Below are 12,611 nucleotides of genomic sequence, written 5' to 3' on the forward strand. Positions count from 1 at the left end.
TGCAAAAACCACAGGAACTCTCCTGAGCCTCCAATCTGGAACTGAGTTGGGAGAGAGGAAGATTGATCGAAGGCATTGATTCTGTTAGTGTGAATTGGAGCAGAAATAGTGTGGCTCAGGAGATTGCTTCTGTGGCAGCGATTTTATAAAATGATTGGCGGAACCCTGATTGCCTTAGGGTGAGAAAATTCCTTAGAGTATAGTTTTGTTTTGAGGTGTTTCCAGAAGGCACAATAGAGAATCTGTTTCTCGTAAGATATTTTGCATGCTGCTGTAAGTTCCTAAATTTCTTTATGCTTAAATAACTAAAAATGAGCATTACTTGACTCTCTCAGCAGCACTTGATGGTATTGATGGCTCTCCCCTGCTTAAAATGCTTTCTTTCCTTGGATTCTGTGCAAGTACACTCTATAGGTATTGTTCTTACCTCTGACCACTTCTTCGTGTTCCTTTTACAAATTCGTCATCTTCTACTTGGCCATCAAATGCTGCATTTTCTCAAGGCTTAGCCCTAGGCCCTCTTCTAACCTCATTTTAGAACTGTGATGTTCAATATGCTAACACTAGCCACAAATGGGTGTTAATATTTAAATTTATTTAACGTAAATAAAATTTAAAATTCAATTTGTCCATTGCACTAACCATATTTAAAGTGCTCAACAGTTACACATGGTTCAGTAATAAATAATAAAAATATAGAAGATCTGAGCATATGGAGATGGATTATATTTTATTTTTTTTTTTTTAAAGTTTTAATTTTTTTTTTTTTTTTTTAGATTTTGTATTTATTTATTTGTCAGAGAGAGAGCACACACAAGCAGGGAGAGTGGAAGGCAGAGGGAGAAGCAGGCTCCCCGCCAAGCAGGGAGCCCGATGTGGGGCTCGATCCCAGGACCCCAGGATCATGACCTGAGCCGAAGGCAGACGCTTAACCGACTGAGCCACCCAGGCGTCCCAGATGGATTATATTTTAATCCATTTTGGATTCATTAACCAATCCTGAATTTGAGGATTATCATCTTTTAAAATTTCTTTAAAGTCCTCAAACATTATATATGCAATGATTGCCTTTCCCCCTTCTCATACTCTTTCCTTCTAAACTCCAGTAATTAAGTGACCTAGCCATACACCTCAAGCCAAACATTTTATAGAACAAAGGCAAAATTAAAATGGGCATTAGAATATTATTAGAACCCAGGTACCTGGGTGGCCAACTCTTGGTTTCAGCTCAGGTCATGGTCTCATGGGTTGTGAGATCGAGCCCTGTGTCAGGCTTTGTGCTTAGCGGGAGTCTGCTTGAAGATTATCTCCCTCTGCCCCTCCCGAGCTCATGCTCACTCACACACACAATCTCTCTCTCTCAAATAAATAAATTTTTTTTTAAAAAAAGAATATTTTTAGAACCAAAGGATAAACATAAAAACATAAAATACATGCATTGTAGCAAAGGCATCTTGCAAAGTACCTGTCCCTGTAAAGAAGAAAACCTAAAAATTGTTGCAGAAAGTATTCAACTTAAGAAATTAGAAAAGTAACATCAAAATAAGTCCAAAGAAAGTAGAAGACAAGGAATAACAAGGTAAAGGCAAATATCTCCCTCTCATTCACTTCTTTCTCTTTTGCTTGCTCCACACCAGTCACAAAAGGATCTTGATGACCCTCAAACATGCCCAATGTTGCTCTCACACAAGGTCATACGGGCAGCACCACATACAATGCCTTTCCTTCTGAGAATAGCAGGGTTCTCTCCCTGCTCTTATTCAGACCTTTCCCAGATGTGCCCTTCTCAGTGAGGCCTTTCATGACTCCCTTTTACAAAACTACACTCCTATTCCCACAGTCCTTACTTAACTCCTCTATCTTTGGTATATTTTTCTCCTTTGAATATATCACATTTAACACAGAATGCACTTTACATATTTATTTGTGTCTTTACATTAAAATCTAAATTTCATCAGATAAGGGATTTTAAAACTTTTTTTTCCCCTCCCGTACCTAGAAGAATGCTTTGCTAGTGGTTGGAATTCCATCAAATTTGTTAGGTACGTGAAATCAATGAATGTAAAAACAAGCTACAATAATAGAAAAACAAAGTTAAAAAATGCTTCTTTGAAAAACTTACAAGTGGCATTTTTTTTAAAAGGAAAAATTTAAAAAGTGATATGGATAATATGAACTATTTATCTGAAGAAATTTGATAAATTAGATGAAATAAATGCATTCTTTTAAAAATGTTATAGGGGCGCCTGAACGGCTCAGTCAGTTAAGCAACTGACTCTTGATTTCAGCTCAGGTTGTGATCTCAGGGTCATGAGATCCAGCCCTGTGCCAGGCTCTGTGCTGGGCATGGAGCCTGCTTGAGATTCTCTCTCTCTCTCTCTCTCCCCCCCTCTGGCCCTCACTGCTCACACTCTCTTTCTCAAAAAAATAAAAAATAAATAAAAAATAAATAAAATAAATGCTATAAAAAAAATGACTTCAGAAGAAACAGGAAACCTAAGAGGTAAGGATCAACTTGTTCAAGACTGATTTCCTACAGCCTAGCTTTCCCAGGAAAGGAGTTTAGCTTCAAGTAAAATCCCATGAAAACTGGTCAGAACCTAATAGTTTATATGGTCAGTTCTGGAAGAATGCTGATAAGAGCAAATCAGGATATTGGCCCATCAGATCATGTAACTGAGTCACAAGTCTAAGGATTCCAACCTGGGAGAAGCTTCGCCCTTCCCAATCTGGAAAGCAAAGGGGGTGCCGAAGCACTAGGTAGAAACTCTGCACCACTTGGTCACACAGTTGTCATTGCAGGGCTGAAATTGTCTCTCTCGATCGCATCAGAGTACTCTTTCAGCCCACCAATGTTGAAGAGGCCACCGTATCTCTCTGCTGCTGTATCTTTGTCCCTGATTTCATCAGAGAAGAGGCCTGTTCTTCCGTAATCATGCAACTTAAAAACCTTGGAGCCTAAGGGGCAGGGTATCTTATATAAAGAAATTTGATATTGAGCCCTGCAAGATCATCTGTACTGCTCTGGGATACACAGGGTAGAACCTCAAGCTAGCTGCTGCTCTTGCCTCAGTATGGTTTCCCCAAGAAAAGCTGCTCCGGAAGACCAGTTGTATGTGAGGTCTGGACATTCACCCTTGATGGAGCAAGTAAACCTGAATAGGTTTTTCTTTTTCTTCTTCTTTTTTTAAGATTTTATTTATTTATTTGCGAGAGAGAGAGGGAAAGCACAGAGGGAGAGTGAGAGGGAGAAGCAGACTCCCCGCTGAGTAGAGAGCCCGAGGTGGGGTTTGATCCCAGGACCCTGAGATCATGACCTGAGCTGAAGCAGACAACTTAACCTACTGAGCCACCCAGGTGCCCCCTGAATAGGTTTTTCAATAAAAGAAATCAAATCCATTTTTACAAGAAAGCAACAAATCTAGATAATTTTATAGCTGAATTCTACTTAATATTCCAAGGAACAAATAACCTTATTCTTGCATAAAGACTTCCAGAGAAGAGAAATGGAGGAAAGATTTTCCAACTCGCTTTTATCAGATTAGCATATTTTGATATCAAAATTAGATAAGGACAATATGGTCAATAATGGCCAATCTCACTGATGCACATAGATGCATATACAATTAACTACCACTTGGTAGTTATAGAAATGGGGAAGGAGATAAAGAGAAGAAGAGAGGAAGAAAAGAGTAAGGGTACTAATACCCTCTTAGTATAGTAGAGACACGACTAAAAACACACTATCTATTTCCTGGAACATGTAATAGAGGTTTAAATACATTATTTACAGTTACAAAGAGAATGACAGAAGCATTCAAACAATGATTTAAAAACTGACTGGTGAGTGGGCTAATGAGAAGTGAAAGAACCTGAGTTAAATCCCCACTTTCAGTACCAGGAAGTTGAAAAGTATATTATTGTGAATGGATTGAGAAATGACAGATTGAACAATTCATTCAGCAATATCACAGTAACGAACAGAAGAACTAAAAAGAAAGTGGTTAAGAGTGGTTTTCCTCTGGGGAGTGAGTCTAGGAAAGTGTGGAGTGGAGAGACTATGGCTTTCCTTTATAAATCTTCCTGCACAATTTAATTTTTAACCAATGCATATATTACTTTGATTAAAAAAATAAAATTGTATTATACCAAGCTCCTACTTAATTTTACTTAATGGTGTCTCTACTGATATTTAAATAAAGATAGATAGTTAGAGCTTATAAGACCCGGTACAACTCAGCCTCCACCCCTCAGGCCATCCTCTCTCTCATCACTCTTTCCTCTCTGTGCTCCAGACACAGGGAACTTCCAGTTTCTCACAGTGTCATACTCTCTTCCCTTCCCAGAGTCTTGTCCTTGCTGTTCTGTCTAAGATGGTCTTCACCATCAAGTGTCCTGTCCCCCTTTTTCCTTAGTCCACTGAACTACGGTAGTTACTCTTCAAATCTCAGGTCACAATCAACTACTCTGAAAAGTCTTCCCTGTCTGCACCTCCTCCCAGTCTAAGTCAGGTCTCTCGTCCATCCTCTCTCAAGGAATCATATGCTTTTCTTCAATGGCACATTTCCTATTTTGCAATTATACATTATTAATATAATTATCTAATTAATATTGGTCTCCTTAATTAGACACTTAATTAGACACAAGAGCTATAACATCATGGATGTGTTATGTTTTATTCATCATTATCTCTCCACTCCTTAACTAGGCACAAAACAGGGGAACAATAAATAATTACTGAACGAAGGAGAGTCACCGGAATGAATAATGAATGATGAGTTGAGAAAACCATGTCGGGCTATTGGGTATCAGTGAAAGTTTCTAATTCACTTTCTCCTTTATCTTCAGAGTGTAGTATTAGGGTTCATGATTTCTGTTTTAAGATCTCCAGTTTGTGCTTGTTTTTGCTGAGATTCAGCGAGTTATTTCATTTTTGAGATTTTCTTGGCGGTAATGGTTTTACTCTTGCCTACGTGCTCTCAGTGGGAGGCCTCATGATTGATAAGCACTCAGAGTTCATAATAATATATCTGGGTTGCCTGTGTTTTCGTGTTTACAATCCAGGGCAACAACTGGTCAGTTTCCCCAAGTGCTCATCACTGCTTTGAATTTCCATAACAACAACTTCTTCAGAGGGCAGAACCTTTTTTTTCTCATTGTCTTATTCATTCCAGGGCTTTAGCTGAGTGTCTTTCCATCATTTAATTTTCACAAGAGTCCTGTTACAGACTAGAAGCCTAAAATTTAGAGAGATTAAATGTCTTATTGAACATCCTACAAGTAGTAAAGGTAGATTAGGCAGAGCCAATTTTTTTTACTCTTTGTAAAGTGCTCTTTATACCTCCCCTTTCACCTCCAGTTGGTGCAAAGAGTCACTAACTATGGCAGAATTGGTTGTTGTTCTCAATTATTTGCTGAGTCCATGAAAAAGAATTATATGTCTCCATTCATTGCCATGTCATTCCATTACCTCCTTTTGGAAAACTATACTTTCCCACTTGGCTATGTGAATTACTTTGGCCAATAGAATGTGAGGGATGGGGGTAACATATACCATGTCTATGCAAGAGCATTAAGAGTCACTGGTTATGACCATTGCTCTTTTCCTTCTACCATGAGAATAGCATAGCATGTCTTGGGGGCGGGGGGGTGGTGGTGGTTATTTTTTCAGCTTAGATCCCAGAAGGGAGAAGTGAAATGGAGCCAAGGTAAATCTGATCCACAGCTGACATGTAATATGAGTGAGAAACAAACATTTGTACCTAAAGCCCCTGAGATTCCTGGATTGTTGTTATGGAAACTTATCTCAGCAAATGCTGACTAATATACTAGCTAATATTTATTGAGCAATAACTGTATGCCAGTCATTGTACTAAGCACTTTACACATATTATATCATTTAAGCTTTATACAAACTAATGAAGCTGATAGTATTATCCTATTTTATAGATGAAGAAACCAAAACTTAAGAAATTCATGTAAAGAGCAGGGTAGGTTCAGGATTTAAAATCAAGCTGTATGATACCTGACTCTGGGTAATTAACTCATCAAAAGCCCTTTATCCATCCCAGAACACATGAGACCCAATACTTTAGTGGGTCAAATTTCAATTTTTTAGAAGACCTTGAAACATCATAAAATGACACGATTTAAATACATACTTCCAAAATATGAATTCCTCAAATGGATAGAATTAGCAAAATGGAAAACATATCTATTTACTGCTTCTGGACTCCAGATACCAGGCCATACAGAGACTTTTACTTTCTGAGTTATCATTTGGGAACATCTCCTGTAATATGAGACTTAACCAAAATTTCTGTAAACAAGTATTTACATGTTTTGCCTGTAATTCCAATGTTGGTGGTTCAACCTCAGTCAGGGGCATAGTTATTTTGAAAGGCACTATATAGCTGCAGAAAGAATAGCCATCTGAGGTTGAGGAGATCTGACTTATGGTCTTTCTTTCAAAACCAACAAGATGTTTAATATTTGACATATCACCCTGCTCCCAATTACCTCATGTGCAAAATGGAGCTGAAAATACCTCACAGCTTATTGACTGGAAGCTGGAAATAAATGATCTCTGGAGGAATTTTATAACCCTAAGTACTATGATTACTTGTTCTGTGTTAGCTCACAGCCTGATGGCCGAGAGAGAAAAAGAACGCTGTGAAGGAATGAGAACGCTCTGGTAGACAAGACCTGTATTCTGGTTCTCATTCTGCTGCTAGTTTGTGTTATGAGTCTCAGCAAATCACTCATTTTGTGTGGGCCTCTTTCTGCCATATCATTGTCCACTTCCCTTCCTCAAATAATGAGGACACAGGAGAACACGCCCCTTATCTCCCATTTTCTGGAAGAACATTACTTCTGAACAGGATAAATTGAAGTACTTTACATTTTGCTTTTCCAATGAAGCTATAGGTTTGGCTACTTCTAACATACACCATGTCACCAAGTTCAAGATGATTGGAAATTTTCTTACGGATAGAATTATATTTAGCCATATTTTTTTAATGAATGTGTCTCTTTCATCTTTGCTCACCTGTATTTTGTACAGACTCGTGTATGAAATAAATGATCAGTAGCTTTTTCTTCTTGATAATGATCTTTTCTGGTCTTTCAGACTTTGAAAACCAGGGTCTCGGTGGTCATTTTCCATAGGGCACAGGTTAGTCTATAAGGCAAAGTTTGATCTGAGAATGTTGCCGTAGCACCAACTATCCTATCAATAGCCTTCTGCATCATTTGGCTCAAGTTTTAATTCTCATTATTTAAAGTATGTCGTTATATGAATTACACTGGATAAAGGTATATATTAAGAGTATAAATACTTATGCTGCCATAAGTTTAAATGTCATCTTTCCAGAATCCAATGATATATAGGGTGCTGTATTGAAATGAGATTTCTCACCTCATATTTATAATATTAGTTGTCTTATTCAGCAAATAAAACAGGTGATAATTTATTAAAGTCTTGCTCCGAAAATAGTCGTTCTGTGAGTATCTGACAGCGCTTGGGGTCGCATTAAAGTCACCATGTTTCCCTGCATCTGGGGAACACTGTCACAGAGCTCGATTATTTCACCTAACAGGAGCCTGGAAGGATGGACCCCGATGTGGCAGTTTGTAGCTACACATTAGTGGGGTTTGTGTTAGAGCCAATTGACGCCTGACCTCTCCTCCCAGTAGAGGCGGTGTGGTGCCATCTGGACATCTTTTAGTCACATTAAATCATGTCATTTAAAGGGCCTCTGAATGTGAACCAGTTTACCTTATGCTTAGGAGAGAAATCAGTCGAACTGCTGAACTACGAGTCTGCGTTCATGTGTACTCCCCAATTTTCATGTTGTTTTAATCCTTTCTTTTCTGGACTGGTGAGAACACTGTCAGAGACTGTATCTGTTTAAAATTTTGTTACTGTCATAACTAGAATATTACTAAAGATAAAAAAAAATGTCATTAAGGTAATTTAAACTCTATACTTACATGTAAAATAGATTCCAGGGTTGGCAGTTAGATAATATTCCCAATGTGGACATGGATGTTTTCAGGCATCATCGGGTCAAGGGGCTGCCGTGCCAAAACACTCATGTGAAGGACTGAGGCATTTCATAGCCACAAGTCACTCTAAAGGCAAGAGTCGTGAAATGACGAAGTCTATTAAAGGAACTCCTTGGGCACACAGGCATGCATATGGCCTCAGCCTGCACAATCACCATGCATCATTACCCTAGGCTCAGCCATTTTAAAAATTTTCTTCCAGAAATAGGCATGTGAATAAGCTAAGGCCAGTCAGAGCCCTCCTTAGGACTGTTCCCTTCCAGAATTGGGTTAGATGTCTATTTGTGATGAATTTGCGACTCTTGTAGAACATGATTGTGGGTGTGCCAGTGACCATTTAGTGCTTACACAGAGAGAATCTGTCCAATAATTGGAGACATGGAGTTTTCATTATAGTATTTAAGTTCCCTCTTGTGGGCCAGCCAGGCCCAAAGAAGCAAGAGGAATCCTGGACCCCTGGACTTAAAAATTACATGAGCCTTTTTTTTGTTTGTTTTTACTTACTTGTTGAAGTCAGTGGTTCTCAAAGTGTGGCCCCTGGAGCAGCAGTGTTAACATCACCTGAGAACTTGTTAGAAATGCTCGTTTCTGACCCAGAACCTCTAGGGATAGGGCCCAAAGGTTTAACAGGCCCTCTAGGTAAATCTGATACACTAAAGGTTGGAAAGTGGCTTGTTACTTTGAAGTGAGTTTCTGGCCATATTCAACTGGTGAAGTCCTGATATCGTAATGACAAATAAGAAATTTCATTGTATTAGGAAATATCATGGTATTCATGGTAATAGGTTAGAAGAATTTTGGTTTAAAAGTATTCTCACTTGGCCATGCAGGACCTAATTTTTTTTTTTTTTAAGATTTTATCTATTTATCTATTTTAGAGATAAAGAGGGAGAAAGAGAGTGAGAGTGAGCAGGGGGAGGAACAGAGGGAGAAGGACAAGCAGACTCCACACTGAGCACAAAGCCTGACGTGGGCCTCGATCACATGACCCTGAGAACATGACTTGGGCTGAAATCAAGAGTTGGAGACTTAACCGACAGAGCCACCCAGGTGCCTCTCAACCTATTTTTTGAATAGAGATACTCTGAGAAGATTCCTAGAGTCTCTAATCTCAGGTTAGCTTTGTACCAACTTAAGCCTCAAGTGAGTAGCCATTTGAAGACAGACATTGGAGAATCTGTTCCATCTAGGACTTCAAGTCATTAAAATTTTGAAAGCGTGAGGAATATGGACGGGAATCTTCTCTGCAACTTTATGTCAGCTTGAACACATTTTATTTAACTAAAAGAACTGCTTAATTTTAGTTTCAATATCTAGGTTAAGAGGAGAACCTTTATAGATTGTCTCAAGGGGGGGATTTAGTGCCTCAATCTGAGTATCTCTGCCTTTGATCCAAACCATTCCAATTTACTTTAACATAAGAGGGTGTTTTTTTTTTTTCTCAGGTTGGCTTAATGCTGGATACTGTGTCATCAATATAAAAATATAGTCAGAAATCCCTTGTGAGTTAATGGTGTAATAGCAGTGTGCTCTCTGATTAACAATAAAGAACATAAAAATGTATACGTGTAAGAAATATTGTATTGCTGACAAAAAAAACCCTGTCCTTTACATGCTTATGAATGCAGAATATGCCATGTGGAAAGCACTGGATTCCCTTTAATGTTATTTTTTGTTTAATTTTTAATTGTTATGTTAATCACCATACATTACATCATTAGTTTTTGATGTAGTGTTCCATGATTCATTGTTTGTGCATAACACCAAGGGCTCCATGCAGAACATGCCCTCTTTAATACCCATCACCAGGCTAACCCATCCTCCCACCCCGCTCCCCTCTAGAACCCTCAGTTTGTTTTTCAGAGTCCATCGTCTCTCATGGTTCATCTCCCCCTCCGATTTCCCCCCCTTCATTCTTCCCCTCCTGCTATCTTCTTTTTTTTTTTCTTAACATATATTGCATTATTTGTTTCAGAGGTACAGATCTGAGATTCAACAGTCTTGCACAATTCACAGCGCTCACCATAGCACATACCCTCCCCAGTGTCTATCACCCAGCCACCCCATCCCTCCCACCCCACCCCCCACTCCAGCAACCCTCAGTTTGTTTCCTGAGATTAAGAATTCCTCATATCAGTGAGGTCATATGATACATGTCTTTCTCTGATTGACTTATTTCCCTCAGCATAACACCCTCCAGTTCCAACCACATTGCTGCAAATGGCAAGATCTCATTCCTTTTGATGGCTGCATAATATTCCATTGTATATATATACCACATCTTCTTTATCCATTCATCTGTCGATGGACATCTTGGCTCTTTCCACAGTTTGGCTATTGTGGACATTGCTGCTATAAACATCGGGGTGCATGTACCCCTTCGGATCCCTACATTTGTAACTTTGGGGTAAATACCCAGTAGTGCAATTGCTGGATCGTATGGTAGCTCTATTTCCAACTTTTTGAGGAACCACCATACTGTTCTCCAGAGTGGTTATACCAGCTTGCATTCCCACCAACAGTGTAGGAGGGTTCCCCTTTCTCCACATCGCTGCCAACATCTGTCGTTTCCTGACTTGTTAATTTTAGCCATTCTGACTGGTGTGAGGTAGTATCTCATTGAGGTCAGATTTGGATTTCCCTGATGCCGAGCGATGTTGAGCACTTTTTCATGTGTCTGTTGGCCATTTGGATGTCTTCTTTGGAAAAATGTCTGTTCATGTCTTCTGCCCATTTCTTGATTGGATTCTTTGTTCTTTGGGTGTTGAGTTTGATAAGTTCTTTATAGATTTTGGATACTAGCCCTTTATCTGATATGTCATTTGCGAATATCTTCTCCCATTCTGTTGGTTGTCTTTTGGTTTTGTTGAATGTTTCTTTTGCTATGCAAAAGCTTTTTATCTTGATGAAGTCCCAGTAGTTCATTTTTGCCCTTGCTTCCCTTGCCTTTGGCGATGTTTCTAGGAAGAAGTTGCTGCGGCTGAGGTCGAAGAGGTTGCTGCCTGTGTTCTCCTCTAGGATTTTGATGGACTCCTGTCTCACATTGAGGTTTTTCAACCATTTGGAGTCTATTTTTGTGTGTGGTGTTAGGAAATGGTCCAGTTTCATTCTTCTGCATGTGGCTCTCCAATTTTCCCAACACCATTTGTTGAAGAGACTGTCTTTTTTCCATTGGACATTCTTTCCTGCTTTGTCAAAGATTAGTTGACCATAGAGTTGAGGGTCCATTTCTGGGCTCTCTATTCTGTTCCATTGATCTATGTGTCTGTTTTTGTGCCAGTACCATACTGTCTTGATGATGACAGCTTTGTAATAGAGCTGGAAGTCAGGAATTGTGATGCCGCCAGCTTTGCTTTTCTTTTTCAACATTCCTCCGGCTATTCGGGGTCTTTCTGGTTCCATACAAATTTTAGGATTATTTGTTCCATTTCTTTGAAAAAAGTGGATGGTATTTTGATGGGGATTGCATTGGATGTGTAGATTGCTCTAGGTAGCATTGACCTCTTCACAATATTTGTTCTTCCAATCCATGAGCATGGAACATTTTTCCATTTCTTTGTGTATTCCTCAACTTCTTTCATGAGTATTTTATAGTTTTCTGAGTACAGATCCTTTGCCTCTTTGGTTAGATTTATTCCTAGGTATCTTATGGTGTTGGGTGCAATTGTAAATGGGATCAACTCCTTAATCTTTCTTCTGTCTCATTGTTGGTGTATAGGAATGCCACTGATTTCTGTGCATTGATTTTATATCCTGCCACTTTACTGAATTCCTGTATGAGTTCTAGCAGTTTTGGGGTGGAGTCTTTTGGGATTTCCACATAAAGTATCATATCATCTGCAAAGAGTGAGAGTTTGACTTCTTCTTTGCCGATTTGGATGCCTTTGATTTCTTTTTGTTGTCTGATTGCTGTGGCTAGGACTTCTAATACTATGTTGAATAGCAGTGGTGATAGTGGACATCCCTGCCGCATTCCAGACCTTAGGGGGAAAGCTCTCAGTTTTTCCCCGTTGAGAATGATATTCGCTGTAGGTTTTTCATAGATGGCTTTTATGATATTGAGGTATGTACCCTCTATCCCTATACTCTGAAGAGGTTTGATCAAGAAAGGATGCTGTACTTTGTCAAATGCTTTTTCTGCATCTATTGAGAGGATCATATGATTCTTGTTCTTTCTTTGTTAATGTATTGTATCACGTTGATTGATTTGCAGATGTTGGTCATGGTGAATAATCCTTTTAATGTACTGTTGGATCCTATTGGCTAGTATTTTGGTGAGAATTTTTGCATCCATGTTCATCAAGGATATTGGTCTGTAATTCTCCTTTTTGATGGGGTCTTTGTCTGGTTTGGGGATCAAGGTAATGGTGGCGTCATAAAACAAGTTTGGAAGTTTTCCTTCCATTTCTATTTTTTGGAACAGTTTCAGAAGAATAGGTATTAATTCTTCTTTAAATGTTTGGTGGAATTCCCCTGGGAAGCCATCTGGCCCTGGGCTCTTGTTTGTTGGGAGATTTTTGATGACTGCTTCAATTTCCTTAGTG

This window comes from Phoca vitulina, unplaced genomic scaffold (assembly GCF_004348235.1).
Source record: "Phoca vitulina isolate PV1807 unplaced genomic scaffold, GSC_HSeal_1.0 scaffold64, whole genome shotgun sequence".
NCBI classification, from domain to species: domain Eukaryota; kingdom Metazoa; phylum Chordata; class Mammalia; order Carnivora; family Phocidae; genus Phoca; species Phoca vitulina.